The sequence below is a fragment of the Melanotaenia boesemani genome, chromosome 3, assembly GCF_017639745.1.
Source record: "Melanotaenia boesemani isolate fMelBoe1 chromosome 3, fMelBoe1.pri, whole genome shotgun sequence".
In the NCBI taxonomy this organism is placed as follows: domain Eukaryota; kingdom Metazoa; phylum Chordata; class Actinopteri; order Atheriniformes; family Melanotaeniidae; genus Melanotaenia; species Melanotaenia boesemani.
In genome coordinates this window covers 3,750,743-3,763,896 of record NC_055684.1, presented here as the reverse complement: position 1 = coordinate 3,763,896, position 13,154 = coordinate 3,750,743, and the positions used below count along the sequence as shown (strand labels likewise).

General features: G+C 40.2%; 1 protein-coding gene across 1 annotated transcript in view; it reads right to left on the bottom strand.

Moving 5' to 3' along the window:
* The window catches only part of LOC121637467 (contactin-4), a 171,808-nt gene extending 161,948 nt beyond the window's left edge, over positions 1-9,860 (bottom strand). Inside the window, exon 1 of the mRNA XM_041981668.1 lies at positions 9,794-9,860. The gene's annotated coding sequence lies outside the window, so the exon portion shown is untranslated. The remainder of the gene's footprint in view (positions 1-9,793) is intronic.
* Positions 9,861-13,154: the final 3,294 nt, after the last annotated feature.

Sequence of the window (13,154 nt, the reverse complement as noted above, 5' to 3'; positions counted from 1 at the left end):
AACAGCTGAATAACCAGTGATCAAAAAATCAATCAGGTATGAATGTTACGGCCGCCTGCGTGCCGGCCCACAGACAGGACAAGACTGCAGCTTCCCTGATGACTGACAACAGGTGCCTCACCAGACGCCGGATTGGTCGATATACTCCCTGGGTTCCAATCGGCTGGCCAATGGCGTCGCCCATGCGCCTATTAAGCCTCATCGTCCACTTCATTCGGCTGTGGACAGCGGGACACAGCTCGCCAGACTGGGAGTGCTGCTAAACTTGGTGGTTGTGGAAGTTACCCTGTGTGGGTTTGTTTGCTAAATTTTGGATAATTAGTAAGTTATTTGTGTTTGAGACTGACGCATCTTTTCCCTGCTTGAGATGAAATAGCTTTTGTTTGTTACAGAGCTTTGATTTCTTTCTAGTATTCCGCCTTAGAGCATGTAACTGTTTTTTTTAACATTTTCTGTTTGTTTGTAAGAGTAATTGTTAACCCTTTTATTGGGACACTTTCTGTTAATTTTGTTATAGTAGTTTTTAACCCGTTTTGGGACACGTTTAGGTTGTTTGTTGTTTTTGAGTTACCAGTGATATTATTTTGTGGTAATAGACGACACCGGATGGTCGTGTTTGTTTCTGAACCCAATTGTGTGACTTAATAAATTGTATCTTTTTATTTGAATCCAGCATTCGACTCGCTTTGTGCTCCGGCCTTTTACACCTAGTAATACGAGGATGTAGCAATGAAAAAAAAGCATCTAACTCCAGGGTTGGTACAGTGGTGTATGTACATAAGAGACCATATAAAGTTAGCACCAAAAAATGTAAATTTTTGGTGAAATAGTAGCCATGTTTACATGGACGCAAGTATTCGGATTCCTGATGGGGACACGGGAGCTTCATAAAACATGCCAGTTCGAAGAATCTGATCCGCTCATTTGGATCAAAATTTCATAGCAACTGAGACGGGTGGGTTATGCCAGTTATTATGCCAATCAGTGTGCATGAAAAGACATTCCAAAAATCAGGAAGGCATTATCTGTGCATGCTTGTTACATGAACTGTACATCAACGAAATCCTGCACTTTACATTGTGGCTAGCCGAAGTCATGGCGGGACTAAACCCGAACTGGTTAGTATGTGATACAGAAATATTTCTCGAACTTTAAAAGAACATAAAATTATTAAGGGGGGAGAAACTGAAATTTGTTTAGACTGCAATAAATACACACACACACATCATTGTTTGTTTACATTTTCTGCTGTTTCCAGGAGTACAAATTTCTACACCTCAAAGTTATTTATTCTGTTCAAACATCTGGTGCCTGTAAACACATGATCGGAATGACTTTTGCCGGGTCAGTGGAAACAGGATAGGTCTCATCAGAAAGGTAACCTGAAGAAATCTATCACATGTAAACATGGATAATGCTTCTTGACAATAAATCTTATACTGTTGGAAAGTGTCTTTATTTACCTTTGTGGTTTCCAAGCAAAAGTATTCTATAAGGCACAATTAGGTTTTTACCATATGAGGTTCTTAATGTCTTGGGTGCCTTTAAGACTGGACTCAGCACACAAATATCATATATGTAAACATATGTGTCCCCACAGGATTGCTTTATTCAGGACTTAAGGAATGTCTTTGTCTGAAAGGTATATATAGGTGCCTCACACGTGGTTTTAGGTTTTCGCGTTACAAGCAACCTGTTGCAACGACACAAAGCTTGCTCTCATTCCTGTAGTTGCATCCATGAAAAATGACAATAACGCAATTTGAGAGACACAAACTAGAGAACCTATCTCAAAACTTCATTTATAATTACAGCTAATATGATAACAATCCCAACATTATGAAGAAGGATGGTGTGAAAGCATCATTTTGAGAGAACAGAACAAAAGACAGCCCTTCTAGAAGCCTGGAGAGCTATTCCTGAAGATACCTTTAAAAACCATACAAAAACTCAACTGCACTGAAGAATTAAGGTGATCATACCAAATATTAGTTTTTGCTGTACATACTATATTTGCATCTGCCAATAAATCACTACACCTATTTCATATTTTCCAGGCAATTTGTAAAAAGGAGGTTTCAGGTGTAAACAGGTGTTCTGCATTCATCAAGCATCAAAAACATACATTCACGAATCATTGTGAATTCATAGTTTTCATCATCAGATAGCGCCTCAGACATGATATGATGGATGGAGGTGCCAGAGGGAAAGTAATCTCTTTAAACCGTTTTTAGCTGCTGTAAATAAAAATAATAAAATGTAAATAAAAAATAAAAATACAACTTACTTACTCAGCCGACTGAGTCACTTAATGTAAAAGTTAATTTAAACATGTATATTTATCATTAATAAGGACACTAGAAAACCTTATGTTTACTGCCCAATGGTAACTCAATCATAATAATATGGGTTTCACTGGAGCCTTGTTTTTACCCACCACAACATCACCTTTGTGACATGGTCATTACAGAAGTCTATCAGTGGGATAAATGCTTGCAAAGAAAAAACAACCTACACTTTCTCCAGCAACAATTACGCCAGAGAGCTGAACACGAATACTCGAGCATGTACATAGAAATGAAGGGTCCCAAATTACAATATTGATCCCTTCTACATTATGTCTCCACATTAAGCAAACGCCTCAGTAACAAAGGCAGCAGAACGACAGATTCGTACCTCACTGTGTCTCAAGATTACGTTGGTAGATTCTCTGTCATCCAGGTCATGGTAATCCTAAGAGCTTGAATGAAGACAAGTGGATTTCTTTTTCTTTGGTTCCTAAAGACATTTCATCTTACATCTGAAAGGCGTCTTCAGTTCTTTATAAATTAAAGGGAAGAAAAGTCCAGTTGCCCTATTCGAGCTGTTTGGAGTGCTTATGACTGTCACTCTGAGTACACGGCTCCAGTGAGAATAAAGCTGATACCACATCATGAATGGTTTTTAGCTGCAGGTATCGATACAGAGACGCTTCCCAATCCAAATATTACAATTTAAACATTGCTATAAAGAAAAAAATCACAAAATTCACAGTGTCCTGAGTTGGGCTAAAATACCATATCATCAAAGTCAAGGCTTTATCAGATCAGTAAACTTTTATAGTATACTTCAGGGAAATTTGGAAGCACCTAAATATTTCCTGAATGTCATGTGTTCAGGCGTGTGCAGTGTTAGTAGCACAACTTTAAAAGAAAAGAAAAAGAAAAATAACATGCACCTGTCATAGTCTGTGAGTTTTGTTTCTGTGGAGTAAAGGTGTTAGATTTCTGTTTCTAGTGTTGTTTTATATGGTTGGTCTGTCCCTAACATTTCTGTTGGGCTTTCATGTGTTCAGGTTGGGGTTTTTATTATGTTTTATGACTCTTTCATGGTTCTTGCTCTCCAAGAACAGCTGTACCGCATTGCATTGGCCTGCATTTTCACGCTTTAGCTTACATTTTCCTGTTGATTAGTCCTGTTCCCGTTATGGCGTTTACCAACAGATGACAACGTCTGCACATGGTTTTAATCTGTTCTTCATAGTTTTTTCCTGAATCTGAACCATTTCCATATTACTGACATAGTAATTTCAAACTTTAACAGTTCAGGAAGATAACCTTCAGTTTCAGTCTCATACCTGCTTTTATGAGGGGCAGTATAGGACAAAATACATTTTTAACTCTCACACACACCTCTGAAATCATGCATACAGGCTATTACTACAAGCACACATAAAATCAACTCTCATATACTACTTGAGCAATATATTGCATATACACAAGTGAAAATTCACACATACCCCACACACATACATACAAGACACACTATACGTTTGAATCAGTGATATCAGTACTGTATGTGAGAGGTTATACGTATGTGTGTGTGAGCTGACACTAGTTTGGATGAGAACCACTAGTATGTGTGTGTGAGAGGTAATTTTGTCACAGAGAGCGCATGTATGTGTGAATTTTCCAAGTATTTATGCAATATGTTGCTTGTGTGTGTATATGAGAGTTGATTTTATGTGTATGTGCAAGTAATTATAGTAGTATATGCATGATTAGAGAGATGTGTGTGAGAGTTAAAAATAAAATGTGGTTTGAGATTCACAGCTGGCTCTGTAGATGGATCAACTGCAGTGTTTCCCCCAGGTCCATAGCCTTGTGGGAGGAGAGGCTTTGATGACCAAAACAAACTCTTAAAAGGCCTGCCAGGGTGAACAACCCCTACCACTGGTTTCCTGCCACTGCAGCATCCTGGGCTTTAAAAAAATAAAGAAATAGACTGAGTCATGCTCATGTTTAAGTCCTCTTCACCACACACCACGACAGAACCACAGCTGAGGCATCAGTGATGGAGTTTCAGTGGAAGATTTGTTCAGAACCTGAGGTCAATTATTTCCACTCGACTGTCCTATGTGATCTTTCGCTTTAAGCTTCAGAGTGTGGAGTTAAAAAACCAGCATGTACATTTCAAATCTTTACTGCATCATATTGTGACTTTGTGCAGACTGTTATTATCCATGATTACGTATTTAGGCTGCAGGTAGAATTTATTTCCACTAAATTGTTTTCTGAGCATACAGTCATTGACCTTCAGCATTGCTTCAGCAGACCTGCAACAGACACCTAATAAAGACTCAGAAATAAAATCAAACTAAGTACAGAAATTAAAAACAAAACAATAGATAGACAGTCTTGGTCTGCTTCCTGATAAACATCACTGAAAAAATAAATCACCCCATGACATTATTTATTTCTAAGGACAGTATTGCATAAAAAATGAAAGAAAATAATCAGTAGCTCTCCAAAGAAACACATGCTGCCTGTTCAAGAAGATTAAGCTCAAATCATGAGTAAGCAGTGAGAGAAGGCGGTCGCCCTAAATCAAAGCGAAGCAACTAAAGGTTATTTATGAAAGATGCCAATACCATAAATAATGGCTCTACAGTCAGATAAAATGCATAATTAATCCTAAAATGTAATCTCACCAAAGCCAACCAACAAGTAATTATTTATAAAATTGTTTTTAGGTTTACAAGAACAACATATAGACTTTCTTGTAACTAGATTATTTTTAACTTGTGAAGCAGCAAAAGAAAGGAGAAGAGATAAAAGTAGCTCCCAGCTCACGGTGGCACAGTACATGGTAATTCCATTTCCTATCCTTCAAAGCAGTGAAAGTGAGGGCTCTGATTTATTCATAAGCTGGGCTTCTTCTGCCAGGGAGCATTAGACAAAGGCAGATCACACAATGGTAACAATTCTGCTGGGAACAGCAAATTACAAATCAAAACAAATCAAACCACCATGTGAACAGTTTACTGTGCTGCTCTGCTGTGCAGGTTAGCAATGTGCTGCAGCTGCTCCACCCAACAGCTGAAGAGCAAACCTTTGTTACCCAGCAGTTGAACACATATTTTGTCTTGACTGCTGTTGGTGGAGTTGTTTTATTAATTCTAAGTCTACAGTATACAACACTCCTCTGTGGCTTTAAGGTTTCTTGCAGCTGCATGTCAGGAATAATTCAACATGTTTCAGGCTCCATCAAGCTTCCTGTCAGTCTGTATCAGAGAGTGAAGGTCACCTCTCCGTCCTGCTTACCTGGCCTCATGCAGCCTAACCACATGTCCTCGTCTCTGAATCTCCTCTCACTGCTGTGGCTCTATTTATTTCTGTCAACACTCACAGAATGTAAAAAAAAGGCTCACAGCAGTTTTGGCATGAGTTTATAGAGTGTAAGCAGATTTTGATGTTTCTGTATCAAGCCGGGTTTCAGTTCTGGTGTCTCGCATGAGGATTTTCAGTTTTTCTTTGTTTTCTATCAACATACATCTCGGCTGGGAATTCTTCATAGTTCGAACATCAGTTTGAATGTGAGGAAATTTCAAACATCACTTCTTCTTCAAATTCAGGAAGCGTCCAACAATAAACCACTGTAGCAGAATAACCTAAACTTGTCCCCAGTTAGCAAGCTGTTTTGCACATCATTAATTAATTAATTTGCATGTCATTATGTACTCAACCGGAAAATATACAGAGCTGTTCTGCCGACAAGCATCATACCAAAGCGACATATTACTATAAACCTTGCAAATCTGCTTTCCACAGATACCCAACAGCGACTAGACAGGAAAGTAGCAGCAGGTGGACATGGCAACATCAGCCAACACAAAGGAGGGAGGGGGCTTGGGTATTTAAACAAGGGTCAAATTATTCTAAGTAATTTCTAATTCTATATTTGCTTGAAATGCCCGTCACTGCTTCAGAACTATTTAAATATAATTTAAGTAATGAGAAACTTGGGCTGTGGGAACGCCAAGATGGCAGATAATCTTCTTTGTTTCTCAAAATGAGTTACCCCCTTTTCATAATAAGCCTAGTTATTTATAATTTAGATATAATAATTGTTAAGTTGATATAAATTTTAGCAAATGCCTCTAATAAATAGAAATGCTCACAATCTTCCATCCATGTAAGATGACAGATTTTGTATTTACAAGGTGGTTGTTTCAAGGTGCTGCGTCTCCTTTAGGAATAAGCCATCACTTTTACAGAGAAAGTCATCAGTAAAAGCCAACAGAACTATGTCACAGTATGCGCTGGCTGCTGGCCAAGGGAGTATTTTACTCCAGGAGCAGAGGCAACTGACAGATGCCCGAGCAGCAGCACAGCATTCATCAAGGCATCTGCAGCCTGTGAATACAGAGGTGGCCTCTGCTATTAAGACTGCCAAATCTCAGGCATGAAAGGAGCTGGATGAAGCAGTACTCCAGTATCACAGACCTGACCCCACCAGACAACAGGCGGCTCTGGGTGTTAAACCACCCCATCCGCCCCATACATCACTGTTATCTCCATCACCCCTGTGAAGATTAGCCTTCAGCCAGTGTTACCTACCTGTTCTGGCTGCTTCAGCAGAGCAACTTCCCCTAGAACCAGCGAAGATGGTGATAAAAAAAATAACAAGGTTTGGTCTATATTCTGAAATGTGTGGAGGTGAAGTGATGTGCACAAGTTTATTCTTCAAATAAATTCAGCACAAGATGAAACATGATTGAGTGGTTTGCTGAGTGCTGCAACTATTCCTCAAGGTCTAACTATGAAAACCTTTAACCTCTGACAACCATAGTAGCTTAAAAGTAGGCTACAATGCAAAAGTCTTGAGCCACCTCATTTCTTTGTATAGTCATCTGAAAACAGGAAATATGCACAATTTTTAAAAAAAGTACAACAATAAATAGAAATGCAATTTTTAAAGCAAAAACAGAAATGATCCAATTCTAATAAGCTTGAAAGTCAGTTTATGATATGACCATCTTCATTCTTTAACACAGTCTGAACCTTCCTAGACAGGCTGGCTTCTCTTTCTTTAAGAGGTCTTCAGGAATAGCTCTCCAGGCTTATTGAAGGACCTTCCAAAGCTCATCTTTGGATGTTTCTGTCCAGATGACTGCTTCTTTAATGTTGAGGTCTGAGTTTTGGGGAAGATAAGTCCTTCCATCTGGCCTCATGAGGTCCGGGTTCTGGGGAGGATACATCCCTCCATCTGACCTGTTGCCACTGATTCTCAGTCCAGTTCTTGTGTCATTTAGGTGTTGTATCAACCAGATAGCGATAGATAGATATATCAGCTAGGTAATAACACTATGTAATAGTGTGACGTCATAGTCACACAACACCTTCCTTAAATTATAACGAAGCAGAATATTAAACAAACAGTGTCCAGAAATCCAGAAGAAATATAAAGATGGTTAAGTGCCAGCATGACTAGGTTCATTTTGTCTATTCCAATTGTAGTTTTTGATCAGACAAAGAGTGTTTAAAGGAGTTTTTTGCTATTGGGCATCAGGAGACGTGACCAGCCGGACAAAAGTCTGTCAGATTGCCGTGTTGGTTACGCCTCCGGGATAAAATCAGCTGATAAAGACACGACACATGTTGGATGACAACAGATTGTGGAGTTTTAAGCTCCACCCTTTAAGGAGGGATGGATAAGACTGGTACCCCAACAGAAGGGTTCCAAAAAAGTAGGACAGGCAGAATCGGATATTCCCAGTTCTTATTCCCTTCCCCATTCTTATCTGTGGACACATAGAACCGACCTGTCCTGTAGTAGCCCAGAGACATGGGTGGAGACAGGGCAAAAGTGCCCAAGATACCCTTTAAAATGAGTTGTATGTGTAGATACTCTTTTTTTTTATGTTGACATGATTCATAGGTCAACTGGCTAAAAATATAAAAAAAAATATATATATAAAAACCATAAAAATGCTAATTTCTCTGGAAATGGTTAGGTACAACAACTGAACCAAAAGTGAATAAAAAAGCAGCCAAGAACCAAAGAAAAACATTTACACTCATTCAGAAAACCTGGAAATTGATGCTCAAGGCCACTTTAAAATATTACAACAAAGTCTGGCTGCTTGGAAGCTAAATCAGAAGAAAAGAAAAATAATTATGGCTCAAGACTTTTGCACAGCACTGTATAATTCAGTTTCCATTCTTATCATTTAAACTCTAAATAAATTTCCCTTTGGTATTAACACAGAAAGTGTTTAGCAGCTTACTCTGTTTTCTTTACTGTTAAAGTGTTAAACCAAGCAGATATGAATTGTTGGTGAGCTGCATTGTCTCCTCATTGTTTTGAAAATGTTAGCCTGGTGGCCCAAGTCTGTCTGCTCCTGTTATTATGTGGTGATGAGGACATGAGGGGCCCATATGTATTCTCCTGATGACCCCCCTGAGAAAAATCGACAGGGCCTGTACGACGTGGCAGGTTTATTAAGTCAGTGCTTAGAAATTAAGCCCAAAGTGGCATATTAATCATCATTCCACTGGACTAAGTGACAGAGACGTGTGATTATTGAATACAATTTGACGGGACTTCATTTTAATGAAAATGGTAATGGCAAATTTATTTTCCTGTGGAACCTTTCTGGGTGGGAGAACAGTGAATGAGTGTGTGTGCTTGCTGTTGTGTGTTGCAATTCCCCTCCTCGTGATCACTGTATAACAATAGGATAACATGCCTGTATGGCTCAAGACATCAGACAGTCACCAAGTACAGGGCTACAAGCAGGACACGTGCACGCGCGCACGCCCCTACAGTTACCAGATGAAATACAGTAGGTGGGCGGTTTCTGTCACGTTTTGAGATTCATATTTCAGAGAACGTCCTGATCCGAAGCGCAGTTTCAACAAACTGAAGACATTTTTAACGAGCTTTAATCATCTGAAACTATTTGAGTAGTTTTGATGGTGAAATCGGTTTTGCTGTGAGGAAACATGATATTCCGTCGTTCTGAGACAAAATCTGATCCCTCTCTGCAGGTGTCTTTTGCGCTTGAGACTCATCGTTTCGGACGAGAAAAGCGCGCATTTCATTTGCAACTCTAGCATCATCCTTTACAGATATGTCCAGTTATCCCTCCTCGTGCGCATCTTCAACTATCTTGTCTTGGTGTTAATGTAAATCTCTCAAGGAGGACAAATGAACCGTCAATCCCCGCTCTCGTGCGCTGCAGCCTGCTGGAATGCGCCATGGACATGATGCCTTACAAGCTGATGAGTCGGAACTTCTTTAGAACTGCGTTTAAAATTGGGCCATTAGTTAGTCTAAAGCTCATCAAAAGGCAACGTCTCGTCCTAAAACAGCTACACGGCTCCTGCGCAAACGCACGTCAAAGGAGACCCAATGACTTATCTGCGCGTCTCGGCGTGCACCAGGACACGCGTACGGGATGACCGACACAACGAACTGTACAAAGCTGGCACAAAACTACGTTGCACAATAACTCAGATGGATGTCTTACCTGTTCAGTAGAGAAGAGGAGAAAGGATGTCTGCCTGAGCCGCGCAGTCTGCGCCGGAGTTGGAAGGACTGAGACGCACTGAACTCCAAAGTGCTTCTGTATTTATTTATTTATTTTTTTTCTTACCACTCCAATAGAGGAAAACCAGATTCAAACCACTCCCCTCTTATCAAACTATTCTGAATTGTTGGAAAAGAGAAAGTATGAACCACATGACCCCAACACCTGGGTCATATAGAAATTAGTTTCATTTCAAATCTGATGTAATCTCCAGTTACAAAAATACACTGAATAGGTTCATATTTTTTCTTTCTCCATAATAACATTTCAAGTTACCATATTTTACTGTGGCTCCTTTAAATCCCTCATTTCATTGACCCCTCCCCCCCAACTACACACACGCACAAACCTGGATTTTTTAAATAAATAGGTAAGAGCCTCCCAAATTATATTTGATTTTGTTTCAGCTGGCAGGTTATTTAACCTTAACTGATGCAATAAATTCTCTTACATGTTCCCAGTGGCGGATCTAGAATATTTTACATGGGGTGGCAAAGAAGTGGCAAGAGATGTGACCAGGACATCCTGGACATCAGGACATGTTCGGTGCATTATATACATAAATAAGATTCATGAAAACACTTGAAAGCATTTACTCTATCATGGCCCCAATACAGAGTCAACGATTTTGTGGCTGTAAATGAATATTTGCAAATGATATCAGAGTTTTTATTTGTCACCTCAAATTATACTAGAGGCTAGTCACATGCACATGCATATACATTTTCCACGTAGTGCAGTAAAAAATGTGGTTACCACCAAAAAAAAAAAAAAAAAAAAAAAACCTGCTACTACTGTGTGCAGCTGGTTTAATCAGAAAGTGTTGTACGGCCACTCACGGTACACAACGAACAAACAATACCACTATCCACGGTGCTGAATGACACATTCAAACCTGCATCGTTTGAATGATTTTATTAATTAAATTGAATAAATGAATAAACACACAACGCCAACAAATTAATGTTATTCTTTTCAACAAACATCAGGGACCTGATTGAAAAATGAAATGTAACCAGAAAATGGACTATTTTAGGACTCCTCCTTAAAGTATCAGCTGAATGTCTTTAGGGGAGCTCCTCTGCCATTCAGGGGAGCCAAGCCCCCCTTAGCGCCCCTGTAATTTAAACCCAGTTTCTCACCGTCTGACACCGCCTACCTGAGAAATGTAAGTTTGTGAGTCTTTAAAAAAGAATCTGCATGAGTGTAAAAAAGATTTTGTATTTGTTGTTTGTTATTTCCAAACATGTACATAGATGAAAAGCTCTGAAGTTGCAGGTGTGGGTTTTTAGCCTTGACTTAACACTTCTAGCTGAATGGGTCAAAGTCAAAGTCATAGTCAGCTTTATTGTCAATTTCTTCACATGTAAAAGACATACAAAGAAATTGAGATTACATTTCCCACTGTCCCACAGTGAAGACAGGACAGGATATTTCAGAACTGAAGTAACCATTAAAAATAAAAAGTGTACTGGCTCAAGAAATATCTGATATTACACAATGATAATAAATAAAGTGCAAAGATTTAAGGCACAATTGATCCTAAGGCTAACTGTAATAATAACAATAAGGGGTTCACAGTTTGATTTGAAAGTAGCAGCAAAGCTGTATGTATAAGTTGTTGTACTATGTACAAGCATAGAGTTGTATGTATATGTTATGTATAGTAGTGCAAAGGCAGTCAGTAAAAGCAGCAGAGGTGTGCAAAGTGGCATAGTGCAAGACAGTCATTAAGTGGATAAGATGATTTTAGAGTCCAGAGTGTTTTTCTTTGGGGGGTGTTTAGCTGGTGGAAGGAGCTGAGGGTGGAGAGGGGATAGAGTTTAGCATCCTAACCGCCTGGTGGATGAAGCTGTTGGTGAGTCTGGTGGTATGGCAATGGAGGCTCCTATGCCTCCTACCAGAGGGCAGGAGGCTGAACAGGTTGTGTGCAGGGTGGCTTGCATCGCTCACAATTGTGTTCGCTTTGTGGTTGAGGTGGGTGATGTATATGTCCTTCAGGGAGGGGAGTAGTGCACCAATGATCCTTCCAGCTCTTTTCACTATGCGCTGCAGGGCTCTCCTGTTGTATTCGGTACAGCTCCCGCCCCACACAGTGATGCAGCTGGAAAGGATGCTGTCAATGGTTCCTCTGTAGAATGTGGTCATGATGGGTGGTCGGGCTCTTGTCCACTTGAGTTTGCGCAGGAAGTAGAGGCACTGCTGGGCTTTCATCCCTTGTGATGCAGTGTTGGTAGTTCAGGAGAGGTCATCACTGATGTGCACCCCCAGGAATTTGGTGCTGCTCACTCTCTCCACAGCAGCACCATCGATGGTCAGAGGTGGGTGTTGGGTGTTGCCTCTCTGGAAGTTGACAACAATCTCCTTGGTCTTGCTGACATTCAGCAGGAGGTTGTTGTCTCTGCACCGCATGGTCAGAAGATCGACCTCTTTCCTTTAGTGAGTCTCGTCGCCCTTGGTGATGAGACCAACCAGAGTTGTGTCGTCCGCAAACTTCACAAGGTGATTTGTGCTGTAGGTTGTTTGCAGTCGTGTGTCACCAGGGTGAAAGGCAGGGGACTGAGCACACAGCCTTGGGGAGCCCCTGTGCTCAGTGTGATGCATCTTGAGGTGTTGTTGCCCACACATTCTGCTTGTGATCTTTGACTGAGGAAGTCCAGCAGCCACTTGCAGAGGAAGGTGCTGAGGCCCAGTTTGTCCAGGTGCAGATGAATTGTTATGGTGTTGAATGCTGAACTGAACAGGATGGTGAGAAATGAAATGTCCAGTTAGAGAGCAGATGGCTTCCTGTCCTCCAGCACTCCTGCAAGTTTTACATCAGCTGACCGATACTGCAAGAGAAACCAGTCCAAGCACAACCAATGATTTCCATGTTTCATAAAAGAAAGTTCAAGGTTAGGTTGGTGGTTGTACTGCCTGGATAGCTGGCATACTGTAACAGTCAGCATGATTCACTGACATTTTGTCATAAGCTCCTAGTTTTTCAAATCGACACAAGAGGTCAGTATTTGTTTAAAAAGTGTAATAAATGTTGTAAAACAATCTATATATTAAAATCATTAAATAACACGTTGGATTGAAGCAGTGAAACAATCGTCCAGATTAAACCACAGTTTTGTTCAGGACGGAGTTTCTGCAGTACGAGAGGTATCAGATATTGCTGATTCAGGACCCTCATTTTCAGTACTGCGTTCCGCTTGTTCATTCATTCATCATTCACATTTTCAACTTTTGCAGTGTCATTTCATGTTAACGTACCAAAATGGTTGTGGTTAGGGTAATGGTATTGGGCAGGGTTGTC